The sequence below is a fragment of the Talpa occidentalis genome, unplaced genomic scaffold, assembly GCF_014898055.3.
Source record: "Talpa occidentalis isolate TD23 unplaced genomic scaffold, MPIMG_talOcc4v2.1 talOcc4.16, whole genome shotgun sequence".
Lineage (NCBI taxonomy): Eukaryota > Metazoa > Chordata > Mammalia > Eulipotyphla > Talpidae > Talpa > Talpa occidentalis.
Window position 1 is genome coordinate 19513061 of NW_023601653.1, and position 14007 is coordinate 19527067.

The 14007-nt window shown below is 37.8% G+C and overlaps 1 non-coding gene and 1 pseudogene across 1 annotated transcript; both read left to right on the forward strand.

The window, feature by feature from the left end:
* Window positions 1–8898: 8898 nt before the first annotated feature.
* On the forward strand, window positions 8899–9915 carry LOC119248212 (prohibitin 1-like; annotated as a pseudogene).
* Window positions 9916–11455: 1540 nt separating this feature from the next.
* LOC119248519 (small nucleolar RNA U13) lies at window positions 11456–11559 on the forward strand. The gene has a single exon (XR_005125950.1). It is a non-coding gene; the product is annotated as a small nucleolar RNA U13 (small nucleolar RNA).
* Window positions 11560–14007: the final 2448 nt, after the last annotated feature.

Consider the following 14007-nt stretch of genomic DNA (forward strand, 5'->3'; position numbering starts at 1 on the left):
GTGCCGTAAAGAGACTGACAAAAGCTAACAATAACACCGAATATTTTATGTCATGATCAAGGTGCAGAGTGAAATGCTTAATTTAGGGGAGGCTTCATCAGAATGTGGCATTTAGATGAACCTGCGTTAGAGAAAACCAATAATGAAGGGTGTGACGTGACATCAAGACGGAAACTGAAGTTCAATGAAGAGAGTATTCTGCCTTGCCCAGAGCTCAAGTAATGTCCTCAAACTAGGGCCTTGTTATACCCTCTCCAAAAAAAAAAAATCTCCTTCTAGAGATGGAGAAAAGTAAAACGAGTGAAGGAGACTTCAGTTGGCACTCTGAGTTATATACCAATGCCTGGGGAACATGGAGGAAGACACCCTAACTAGGGTGATGGAGGGGTTCCCTGTAACACTTCATCAGGGTCCCAGTGATGAAGCCATAGCGCTTTCCCATGGAAATAAGAAAGAACACACAAGTTCCCAATGTCCTTATGATTGGTAACAAACAGAATTTTTCTGGGACTTTCTGAAAAAATTTTATTTCAAGATCCTACTAGGCAGTTCTTTCTCCCTTCTCTAAATCAAAGAGTAAGTATGCCACTGAGTTCTGCTTTTTCTTTTCTCACTGAGATATTTTTTTCTCTTCAAGCCTTACTGCTATGGGTCACTTTCCTTTCCTTAGGACAACTCCATTGTCTCCTCTCTTAACCTGGACCTTAGAGGTAGTGCTTTTGCTATTTTACATTTTACAGAAAATGCCCATCACTTTCTCCAGCCTCCTAACAGTTTTACTAACAGGAAGTGTACTTTTTATAAAAGCATGGCATGGCTGTTTCTTCCTGTAGTTCAACAGAGTAACAGATGTGGCCTTCAGTCGGTACTGAGAGATGGTGTTTCAAGTTGAGGCTCTGAAGTCAGAGTGCTTGGTTCTATGATTGCTTAGATGTTTAGTCTCAAAACAAGTTACCCAATCTGTGCCTCGACTTCCTTCTCTATAAAATGGAAATATCATGATACCTGCTTCACGAGGTCATTGTGAAGCTGGATCAACCACGGAGAACATTTAGTGCTGTGGCTAGGGTGTAGTCAGTATTTTAATAAGTATTAGTTGTTATTTTCAGCTTTTTGGCCAGCTATTTTATGTCTTCTTGCTCTGTATGCTGCATGATTATAGCCTGTAATGGTTAATTTTATTTGTCCACTTGACTGGGCCAGCAGATGCCCTGATTGCTGGGTCAACACTTCTGGATAGAACAGAAAGAGGAAGATTTGATTCTTGCTCTGTTGACCATTAGAACTGAGAATTCAATCTCCCACTCTCAGTGTTCCTGGATCTCAGGTCTTCAGACTGGAATAGAATCTATATCATCAGCTGTCTGGTTCTCATCAGACCTTCAAACCAACCCACAGATCTTCTTGTGTCTCTAGCTTGTAGATGGCAGATGTGGGGAGTCTATCCTCCATAATCATAGGAGTCGGTTCCTCATAATAAATCTTATTCTTGCTACATAGTCTTGGTTTTGCTTCTCTGAAGAACCTGGACTAACACAGAGCCTCCTAATCAGTCGGTTTCTGGTGAACAGTGTGCGCATCATTGGAGAACTTACTAGGAATGCAGATTCTCAGGTCCCACTCTGCAGTTTTAGCAAGACCCTTCTTGAGATGATTATATGACTCACTCATACATTTGAGGACACAGTTCGCTTACTTCCCATGAAAACTCCATGTTTATTTCAGTGTCCCATAATCCTGAAAACAGCCACAACCTCCTACCAACGACTGAAAATATTCCGGTAAGAAAGTGATGTTCAACCTTTGCTGAAAAGAACACAGAGTTAACTTCGATCTACCACCATTTTAAACAGTGCATTTATTGGGATATAGATTATAGGGTTTAAGGCCTGTGTAACAATTCTCACAGAGATGAGACCTGTAGGAATGAGTTCCCTACTCTAAGCACATTTCCATACTGCAGAGGAGGAGAGGAGGCAGAAGGGAGACACTGCAGCCAGGGGGGTTACTCTTAAAAGGGGGGCAAATGAAAAGGGGGAGAAGAGTAAAACAGATTGAAACATCTGAGAAAAGTCGACTAAACAGAGGTAAGAACCAACCCCAACCGCTAACAAAAGACCTGTGAGCCAAGAGCCCTCAACCCTTGTCTGGTTTCCTCTGGAGCTCACTTCTTACCATGTGGGGAGAATGACAGGAATTTAAGAGATATTTTTCTTAATGGGGTTGATTGCTACAAGGATCAAGTCTTTGGCTGAAAAGCGTATGTAGTCGACGTAATCATACCAGACTTTCAGCTATTCACCACTTACTTATGTTTATCTTCTTTTTCCTCCTCCGGTTCCTGAGTGACTGAAAAAATATTATAGTCTCTCAAATGCCCAGTTCTCCAGTTTCGGTCCTTAAGGACCATTCAAGGGAACCAAGTTAACACTGAACAGATAGGATGATAATCTGCAAATGCTATTGGGCAAATGACAGGACCAGATGAAATTGTTGTGTCCAATCAAAGTTGGATAAGAAGCAGGAAAAATGCAACTTCCTTACAAATCACAAAGAAAATAATGAAAAAGGAATGTGACATGTAAAAGGAAGGCACATAATATGTGTTAGAATAATAATTACTTCAGGAAAGAAAAACAATAGGCCAAATTTCCTCTGTTCTCTCAAAAGAATTAAAGACATACTTAATGGAAATGAATGCTGGCATGGTTAAGAAAGAAATTGAAGGGGAAACTACAGGTTTGAAATGAAAACTGCTCTAGGGGCAGAATCAACATTAAAAAAAATATTAGAGATCTGCCAGATAGGCTCTAGAAGAAACCACACAGAAGCCAGTGGAAAAATACAAGACAATGAATGAAATTAATTAAGAGCTCCTAGATGGGGAAATGCAATCCAGGGGTGATTTGTGTCCTGCAAGATGAAAAACAAGAATGAGTTGGAGCTAAATAATGAATTAGCATCTTATAAACAGTGTTTTCCAGAATAAAACAAAGCAATTGGAGAAGAATACATGCAGGTTTTTCTTATTTATGTAAAGCTTGAAAACATGTAAACATTTCTATACGTACAACCAGTTGTGAGAATACAAAGCAGTAGAAGAGGATAAATCAAGAGGGTGGCTACCTCAAGGACTGGGGGAAAAGGATCTAAAATGTAGACACAATGAGCTGCAGTTGTTATGGGGTTTTGTTTTGTTTTTATTTTTGTTTTTAGGCAAGATAGTGGGAGGATGAGTGTTCTTTGATTAATATTTATAGTTTTTGGTTTTGTGCTGGTGAGGATGTGGGAGAGCAGGACTTCTCATGCTTTACAGAAGGGACTGTGAGTTTTATTTCTAGAGCTTTTAACTGGTATTTTCCAAGTCTATATTCAGGAATGTCCAATTCATGAAATTTTTCTTCTATTTATCTTGAAATTTCATATTAGGAAATATTTAATGTAGACAACAAGGTTTAAAGAAAGTCTTTTTAAATCCTAATTGTACTTGTATTAAATTTATGCTCTTATTGGGAAGAGTTAACATTTTAAAGATAGTAGATTTTTCTGCCTGTGAAAACTATATTTTTGCTATCATTCATAGCTACTTGACATATTTCCCCATATGATCTTTTCTTAGTAAATATATTTCTAGATATTTTATACTCTATATTCCTAATGCATGTGGGGTAATTATGTATGTCCATTTCTAACTTTATAATATTAATATAAAGAAAGCTATTAGTTTGTCCATATACTTCTTATATTTTGATTCCTTGCCAAGTTTTACCATTAGTCTTAATAGAATTTTAGTTGTGTGTTTTGGGATTTTTAGGCATGCAATATAAAATTTGCAAAAAGCTAAAACATTCTTTTCCTCTTTTCCAGTGTGTGTGTGTGTTTATACTGTTTATTTAGTTTTTTTGTTTTTGCATTCTTCAGATTCTCTAAGATATTTTTCAAAAATAATGGTAATAAAAGAAGTTCCTGATTTGATTCAGGTTTCAGTGGTTCTGGCTTTAATTTTACTTTTATAAAATATTTGTTACTGGTTTCATTAAAAATTCTCTAATATATTTATTTAAATTTCTTAATAGAAATATAGAATAAGAAAAAATAAAAATATGATTATTTAGACATATGAGGGGTGATAATATATTTTTTATTTTATCTTATTCAGTCGCATGAATTTTCTGTGATATATTTAAAATCTGTTTATATTTTGCTATCATTGCTTTGCTTTTGCTATCATTGCTTTGAATCATTACTATAATGAGTATAGCTTTACTGAAATGTGTCTACTTGTTCACACTTTATTAGTGTTTTAATACTTGGATGTATTCAATATATTAATATTTTACTGAGAATATTTACATTCATAAATTTTGTGTGCTTTTTAAAAATGATTAATTTTGGTATTTTTGTGTTAGCTTAATAGAGCATCTTGGTAGTTTTCAGTCATCTTGGGGGTCCAGGAAAGTTTTAATAAGAGAGGTAAAATAGGAATTGCTCATAGTCCCTCCACATTCAAATCTATTTGGTGTCTGAGTTCAGAAAGCAAAATTTCAGATAGAAATAACACAACATCTGATGACATTTGATTTGTAAGGTGTGCATGGTGAATAGTAAGAGTTAAAAAACCAAGGATTTTTTAAAATATTCTGAATTTATTCAGTTATTAAGTTGTACAGTGTGAGCTGATATGGTGAGGAAGACTATCTGGAGTTTTACTTGCTATTTTGAAGGTTAAATTGAACTTTGCATTAAAACTCTCTGGGCCTAAACCTTTTCTACTGGTAGGTCTTTTATGATACACCAATTTCTTCTTTGGTCTTTTTCATGTTTCTTCTCATTCCAGGTTCAACTTTGATTGTTGCTACTTGCTAGAAAATAATCCATTTCTTTTATACATAAATTATTGACATTAGTTTGCACTTAAGTATCTTCTCCAATTATTTTATAACTATATTAATGGATATCTCTAGCTATATTTCTTTTCCTAATTTCAAAGCTATTTTCTGTTCATCTATATCTTTTTTTTAAATTGAATATATTTGACATACAGCATTGTGTAAATTTAAGGTGTACAATATATAACTGACACATGTATCTATTATAGTATCATTGCTTTTGTAGAGATATTTATCATATTACATAATTATAGTAGACATTGTTGCATATCTTTCTATATTCTAAGACTAAGACTGTCCAGATGTTTATTTCATTTTTTTTTTCTAGTGACCCAAATTAAGTTGTTTTATCAGTTATCTTATTCTTGGTTGCTTTCTATTTCATTAGTTTCAGTCTTTATTAATTTTCTTCTGATATTGGGTCCTCCCTGGTGGCACAAGGGGTTAAGACACAACCTATGAAGCTATCTGCAGCCACTGCAACATGAGTTCAATCCCCGGCCAGGGAGCTACCCACATAGCGCAGCAGACCTCTCCTGACTCGCCCGCTGCTCCCCTTGTTATAGGACAGGGAGAGGGGCAGCCCAAACCCCGCAAACCTGCTTATTCTACATGGGTTCTGCCATCCGCTGCATCAACACAAAACATAGGAGACTTTAATGGGAAGGAACTTTAATAAAACTAAGAAACAATACAGGTAAGGCAAAGAGTCTAGTTTCTAAATGAAGCACCCAAAGTTACCCGTCCCCTCGTGGGTAAAAGTCCATCCAAATGGGATTGGCCCAGAACAAGGCCCCAAAGCCTGCCACAAGTCTAAAGAATCTTCCAGTGGGGACCCACAGAAAAGGGTCACAAACTACTGGACAAGCCCGGAAGGAAAAGAGCAAAATCAACATCAAGATAAAAGCTGCCATTGTCACCTCCCCACGGGTCTCACCCATATCTGTGTCACCTAGTCCACGACCAAAAGACAAGCGCAGTTTCTTCACGTGTCTATAGGCTCCATGCGCTTCTTCCAGGTCTCCTGGCTCCATCCTGCTTCCTTCCTCAGTCTCTTCTCCAGCTTCTCCTCTTCCTGCTCAGCTCCACCCTCCCTTGGGTGGGGCAGGGAACCTGGAACTTCCCCCTTTCCTGGGGACCACCCTGTTACACCCTCAGCAGTGCATTTTAGTCAATGTGCCTGTTCTGTTCCCCACTCTTTCTCTGATGAATCCTCTCAACCCCCACACCTCTGGCCTATACCCCAGTTCTTGTATGCATAAATAAATAAATCTTTAAAAAAATTTTCTTCTGATATTTTAAAAATGTTATTATGGTTATTTTTCAGGTATCATAAGTTGCATGCACCATGAATAAAAGTTTTTAATAAAAATATTTAAAGATATTAATATTCTTTTTATATCAGTTTAAAACTCCTATTTTAATAGTTTTTTCTAGGTAATTTATAAATTCAGTTTTGATTTATGGATATATGAACTAATTCTTTAGAAAATGAATTCTTACTATCCAAATATTTAACATTTTTGGGTCACCTTATTGACTTGTTTTACCAGAAATAGTTGCTTACTTTCATTACTTTGGGAAATTTTTTAAGGCAGGCATAAGAAAGTTATGCAACAGTGTGCAAGACACTATTCTCAGGGCAGGAATACAGAAGTAAACAAAACAGAAAATTGGGTTTGCCTTTCTCTTTCATGGAGCTTACAATTTCATGGAGGTACATAGACAATAAAAAATATTTAGGGCCTCCGTGGTGTGTGAAAGGGATTAAGACGCAATCTATGAAGCTATCCACAGCCACTGCAGCATGAGTTTGATCCACGACCGGCCAGGGAGCAACCGACATGGCGCAGCAGACCTCTCCTGACTCGCCCACTGCTCCCCTCAGCAGTGTATTTCAGTCATTCTGCCTGTTCTGCTCCCCACTCTGTCTCTGGTGAATCCTCTTACCCGCCCCCCCATACCTCTGTCCTATACCTCAGTTCTTGTATACATGAATAAACAAATCTTAAAAAAAAAAAACATTTAGAGAATACTATATGGTGGCAAATTCTATGGAGAAAAATCAAGAAAGAAAGAGGATGGGAGTATTGCAGCTTTGAGGGGGTAGATAGTTGCAGTTGTAAGTGCATTATCGGGGGATCAGGGAATAAGCCAGGACAGTGTCTGGAGAAAGGGAATTTCAGGCAGAGGGTCTAGCAACTACAAACACTTAGAGGTGAGATAGGGCTATTGATGGGTGGTAGGCTGGGTGACCCTGGAGGGCCTATCTGAGAAGTTGACTTTTCAGTTAAGATTGAGGAACTAGCATAAGAGATAGGGGAAAAGCTTTCCCTCTATCTCAAATGCACATTTTCAACAAACACTCTCAAGATAAAATTGAATTACCTTTCTGTTGCCTAGCAAAATACTTGTCATTTGAAAAGACAATGGAAGAAGTAGCCCAAAATTGTACTAAATAAGTATGTCAGGCACCAACAATAATGAGTCATTTTATCTGGATTTTGTGATGTTTGCAGTTTTGACAACTTTTTAAAATTTATAATTTTTGTGATTTCTTTTATCATGTTTAAATAAATCCTAGTTTTATATGTTCTTTATGATGCACCTTCCCACTCCAATTTTGTAAGTTTAGGTCTCACCCATCCTATATATATTCCTGAACAAAGTGTGATGTTCTGCAAGTCAAGTGAAGAAAGGAAGAGAAGAGATGACCAATGTACTAAATGATACAGACAGGTCTAGTAGGATAAGGACTAAAAGGGGGAAAAGACATTAGACAAAGCAATATTTGGTCACTGATGACATTGACAAGAGAGCTCCTGTCAATGATGGAAGCGATGATTTGAATGTGAAAGGAAAGAATTCCAGGTTGGGAATGCAGATTGCACTGCTCTGAAAGGATGAGAAGAAATGGGTACTAGCTGGTGGGATGCAGATGAAGCCAAAACAAGATCTTCTCTTAAAGACAGGATAAATAACATTGCATGGGAGAAAGTCGGTAGACAGGGAAATTTGATGGTGGTGGAGGGAGAATTTTTTTTTACATTGTTTGATTTTGTGTTATCTATATTCTCTAGATCCTTGCTTATTTGTGTCTGCTTGATCCATCAAACCCTGATGCCAAATTCTCCACAATGACAGATTCTTTATGACAACTAGTTTTGCTTTATGTATTTTGCTGCTTTAGTTTTTATTGAACAGGAAATGCATTAATTGTACTTGTCAATGTCATCGTATGCCTCTTTACTTTGCTCAGTGGTCTTGATCTTGAATTCTTATCTGATTTTAATTCAGCCATTCCTGCTTTCTGTTTGCACACATTGACGTGGTATAATTTTCCACTTCCCTTTATTTTTCAAACTTTGTCGTTCTGTTTGAGGTGTGTTTCTTTAACACACAGCAATGAACTGGCATATCGGTTAGGATAATTTGGGTTGCAAATAATGTTCACTGGCTTTGTAAAATGAAGGGAGATGTGTTTACTGTTAGAAAGTTTCGGGATGGGTTTTGTTTGAAGCCTGGTTTGCTTCAGTATTGCTGTTTGATTTCTCTCAGTTCTTTCAGCTCTGTGTTCCTTTGTGTGTTGAGCTGTTCCTCTCATGGGAGCAAAATTGCCAGACATCCCAGGCCTCCCTTGTGTTTACACCACAGTCCAGAAAAAGAGAGAATACCTTTTATGAAAACTCTTTAGTCATATGCCAAACCTTAAAACAAAACAAAACAAAACAAAATCCCCTGACCAGAGTTGTGCCCTGCCCCATTGAGTTGGGTGGGGGTTACTAATGTTTGCACCAATTGCTTTGGTGAAGGAGTGATATGACAAGTGCATAGTTTCAGTGAACTAAAAGTTAAGTCTTCAATGGAAGTTTGAGATTCGTTCCCAGACAAGCTAACAGATCATCTTTCAAGAGGACATAGTAAGGAGCATAAACACTGAAGTTAGTAAGAGAAATTCATATGGAGGTCAGAGCCGAATCAGGTGTCAATGCATCCGGTAGGAGGAGATATGGCTGCCAAAGTGTTTGAGCCCATAGGCATATTTGGCATGGCATAAGCCATTGCTGGAGGTGTGATGGGTTCTACCTTGAATAATCGGATGCTGGGCTAAGAGCTGCCATCTTTGATGGATTCTTTGGCTTGTAGGATATTGCAGTGAGGAAAGGGACACAACATTCTCCTCAATTTGGGTACAAAAAACCCAATTTTCTTTGACTGCCACACTTTTTTTTCCCTTTATCAAGGTAACATTGGATTGCAGCATTGTTCATTCATCTTTGTAGCACTCGTAAACACTCTTGACCACCAGTGCTGGTAATCATTGGCAGCAAAGATTTACAGAATGACAACATCATTCTGTGCATCCTTTTCAAGCCAGTTGCTAGAAAATTTTCAGCAATGGAGAGGACTGTGACCAGCACATGCTACCATCTATCACTATAGAAATCCTCAAGGCAGTGATGCTGGAGAACTAATCACCCAGAGAGAGCCAGTCTCCAGACAGGTGAGCGATTACCTTATTGAGTGAGCAGCATCTTTTGGACTCATCCTGGATCATGTGCCCTTTACACATCCTTCAGGAAGGGGTTCTTAGAAACAGTAGAAGCCACTTAGGTGGCTGAGCAGGGGCAGAAATGGCCAGATGTTTGGTGGAAAAGGCTGAGCAGCAGAAGTCTTCAAATTTCTCTGCTTGCCTCTGCTGGCAACAGCCTGGTAGAGCTGCCTAAGCTGGCCGTTGGGAGGACATTGCCTAGCAGCTCCCACCTTCTTGAATATCACCTACTTTCTGGCAGGGAAGTCAGTGTTCCCCCAGCTGCCCCAGTGTGACCTGCCCTCCTGTCCCCCATCAGAACATCTGTGCTACAGCCCTGAAGAGTCTTCAGCCTGCCTTCCTTCAATCCCCACCCCAGAAATTACTGTGAAATTTCATTATTGGCTTAAAGTGAAGAAAATACAAGTGAGATCACTTCAGCTAGTTATTCTTTTGAAAAAAAAAAAAAGTAATATAATTCCCATGATTGGATAACAATATAATTCTATATCTTTGAAAGTCAGTGGATCAGCTGATTCAACTACCCAGAAATAACGAGAAATAATAAAGTGTTGTTACAATACTACCATTCATTATGAAAAAAATCAGTAGTTTCCTCTTACAAGGAATAACCATTTGCAAAATGTAATTGAAAACATTCTATTAGTAAAAAGTATAAAATATGTTGGAATAAATTTATTAAGAAATATGTTGTATGTATATGAAAATATAAAACTTCCCCTGAGAGATTTCAGACTTTTCCAGTTAGGAATACTCACTATTATAAAGGTATCTGTCCTCTAAAATTTATCTAAAATCATTGCAGTCCTAATCAAAATCACAATGGAATTTCTTTTTTGGATGTGTGTTTGGGGTGGAAGGTTTGAAATAGCTGAAACAAAGATTTTAAAGTGTATTTGTTTAAATTAATTATGCTAGGCTAACCAGGAACTCTTAAAAAAAATGAAACAGAAAAGAAACCCAGTCTTTTGGCAACTGCAGCAGTTAACTGCAGCAATTAAAAAAAACTGCAGCAATTAAAAGCAATGAAGGACTGGTATAAAATTAGAGAAAACAGTAAAATGATAGAAAATGTAGAAAAGGCCAAAGTAATATAAAGGTGACTTAGCTCAGTAACAAAATATGTATGTATATGTGTGTGAATAAAATTCAAGAGAGTATGTGAATTATCCAATACACAGCTAGACAGTAGTTATTTGGGAAAATTATACAGCTAAATCCTTATCTCAAAGATCACACTGAAATCAGAGCAGACCTTTAATGGACAAAGGGAGAACAATTAAGAAATAGGACTATATGAATTTTTTTTTTCAAAGATTTATTTATTTATACAAGCACTGGGTACAGTCAGAAGCGTGGGAGGGTGAGAGAATTCACCAGAGCCAGAGCGGGAAACAGAACAGGCAGACTGACGAAATACACCACTGAGGGGAGCAGCGGGCATGGCAGGAGAGGTCTGAGCGCCATGTGGGACCCTCGCCAGGGCCGGGGAGCGAACCGGTGCTGCAGAGGCTGCGGGCAGCTTCGCAGCCCAGCGCTCAACCGCTGTGCCACCAGGGGAGGCCCATATGTGAATATTTTTAATTTTTTTGTATGTGAAAATAAACACAGGGAGAAACTCTTTTTCCTCTGTGCTGAAAAAAAAAAAAAAAAAAAAACTACAAATTCTGGACAAAGTTGTTAAAAAAAAAAAAAACAACCTAAGTCATCAGAGAGCTAAAAAGTCAAAGAGAAGTAAGCTTTGCATTCTGGGACTGCTTTTTATCTGAAGACATCTCTAGGTGGATGATATGGTGAGTTCAACAGCTTTTAAAAGACTATTGGGCCCAGTGGAGAGAAAGGAATTCAATGCTGGAGGGAATTATCTCTGGTCACTGTAAGAAAACAATACAATCCTTTCTGGGGGAAAGTAACATCCCAGTCTCTACCATTTTTCATATCTACTATCTGACAGTGAAAAAATAACCAAACATATAAGAATCAAAACAGTGTAGTAAAAAATACAGAAGAAGATATCCTTTTCCTGTTCATAAGCATGATGTTTGGGTGTTCACACGGCTGTGTGAGATGTGCCTCCCTTAAACCTTGTTATGACGTTGGCACATTACCCTTCTGACGTGAAAGAAAAAAAAATAAAGAAGTAACAGATGTATAAAGAGTCCATCAGGAATCGTAAAATGATCGCACACAACATTTAAATATAAATAATATATGATTACTATATTTGCGATAATGAAGCATGAAATTGATAGTTTCAACAGATAGCAGAGTAAAACTGTACAAAGATACAAAATAGAAATGCTAGAACAGAAAGACATAATAAATCAGGAACTCCATTTGTATAAATAAAGGTACCAACACAAGAGACTCACTGTCTTTTCACTTAGAAACTTTTACCTGGTTGTGGGAAAAATAGAAGGAACATTTGGGACTCTCAAAAAACTATCAGGAAGATGTAAAAGGACCGTCCCTTAAAATTGGAATGAATTCCACAGGAAAATTATGATGGAATAGTTGATTTAGAAATTTAAAACTTGGACTTAATTCAAAAATTTAAAAAGAAAAAAGAAACCTACATGGAAGTAGGAATTTGCTTTAAGCTCCTTTTAATTCCTAGCAACTGTGAGTTTAAGATTTTCACAAAATGGGAGGAAACAAATTATGTATAATTTTCTCATCTGAATTAGTCTTCTTTGGCCCATTCCTTTCCAAATTTCAACTAACTTAGCATGTTGGCCAATTCCTGCATGAAAGTCACTTTAGAACAATCTGAATGGGAAAACCACAGAGCCCTACTTCTTTAAAATTATGCACTAACAAATCCAGAATAATCAGAGGAAAGTACAAAATTAAGTTTAACAACCCCACAAGTTGTTGATTTCCTTTCTATGATAATTTGAAGACAAAGCCTTATATGACTTTTACTTTTTTTAAAGATTTATTTATTTATGCACACAAGAACTGGGTACAGGTCAGAGGTGTGGGGGTGAGAGGATTCACCAGAGACAGAGTGGGGAACAGAACAGGCAGACTGACTGAAATACACTGCTGAGGGGAGCAGCGGGCAAGTCAGCAGAGTCTGCTGCACCATATGAGTCACTTCCCTGGCTGGGGATTGAACTCATGCTGCAGTAGCTGTGGATAGCTTCATAGTGCTAACACTTAACCCCTTGCACCATCAGGGAGGCCCAAGGCTTATATGACTTTAACACAGTAACAGGTCACTATTTTAACACCTAGTGTAAAGCCAGTAGAGTGAAGATCTTTTCTGATATAAATGTTCTATTTTTTCCCTTTTTTGCCTGTTGTTTTAGTATCTATCACTCTCTGTTCCTAGTTTATATGACTGTTTCTATTAGATTGAGTTCCTCAAGAACAAGAGTCCCATTTATCATTAAAGATATGTTCAGTATCTGCCACAGTACTTAGTTTATGGTACACTTATTGAATGAATGAGTGTACACTCTGGCAGAAGCAATATATTATTAGTAGAAGTTCTGGATACTACTCAGGCATTGCCATTAACCAAGCTATTTGGAACTGTTGATTTGTTGTTTGTTCACCTATAAAAGATGAATTTGAAATTTTCTTTCAACCAAAAGGAGATTGTGTATGTGTGTGCAAGAGATTCCGTGCATTTTATAACACGTGCAGTATGGAGCATACACTGAATGGATCATTCAAGTTTGGAAATCTGACTGCCACGTGTTGTTAACCTGGCTATCATGTATTCCTTTTTTCTCACTCTGTCAAAGATTTCAGTCACACTTCATTCTGGCTTATTTTGCCTTTTTCATTGATTCTTTGGGGGGAAAAATAAGTGAGAAAAGCAGTCATTGTACTGAGGATATTCAAGGTGGGAAAATTTTGTTCTTCATGCTGCCTGCAAGAATCTTCATATCTCTGAACTCCATGCCAGGTAAAATATAATGAAAATCCATTCTCTACTCTTAAGACTGTTATCATTTTACTACAATTTATGACAGTGAACCGAAAATCAGTGGGGGAAGGTTGATTAAGTTGGATTTTCTAAGAAAATTTCAAACCACAGGTTGGTTACTACGTAACATTTACTTATTTTTAAAATCATCTAGATTCTTACAATGGTATATAGGTGACAATTTGCTTTAGAGATTTCCATGCATTTGAAAAGTTCACTTACTTAAAAAGCTTGCTTACGTGATAATTGCAAAATTGTCTCTTGATGTGGACCTACACCAGAGAAGGGAATATCTTACTTAAAATTACAGTTCTCCCAGACCTCCCCGGTGTTGCAGCGGTTGAGGGCTAGGCTGTGAAGCTGCCCGCAGCCTCTGCAGCACTTGTTCGATCCCTGGCCACCGGCAAGGGTCCCACATGGCGTGCAGACCTCTCCCACCGCGCCCGCTGCTCCCCTCAGCAGTATATTTCGTCAGTCTGCCTGTTCTGCTCCCCGCTCTGGCTCTGGTGAATTCTCTCACCCTCCCGTGCTTCTGACTGTACCCAGTGCTTGTATAAATAAATAAATAAATCTTAAAAAAAAAAATTCCGTTTTCCCTCCTGCAGAGATGAAAGAGGGAAGAGGGA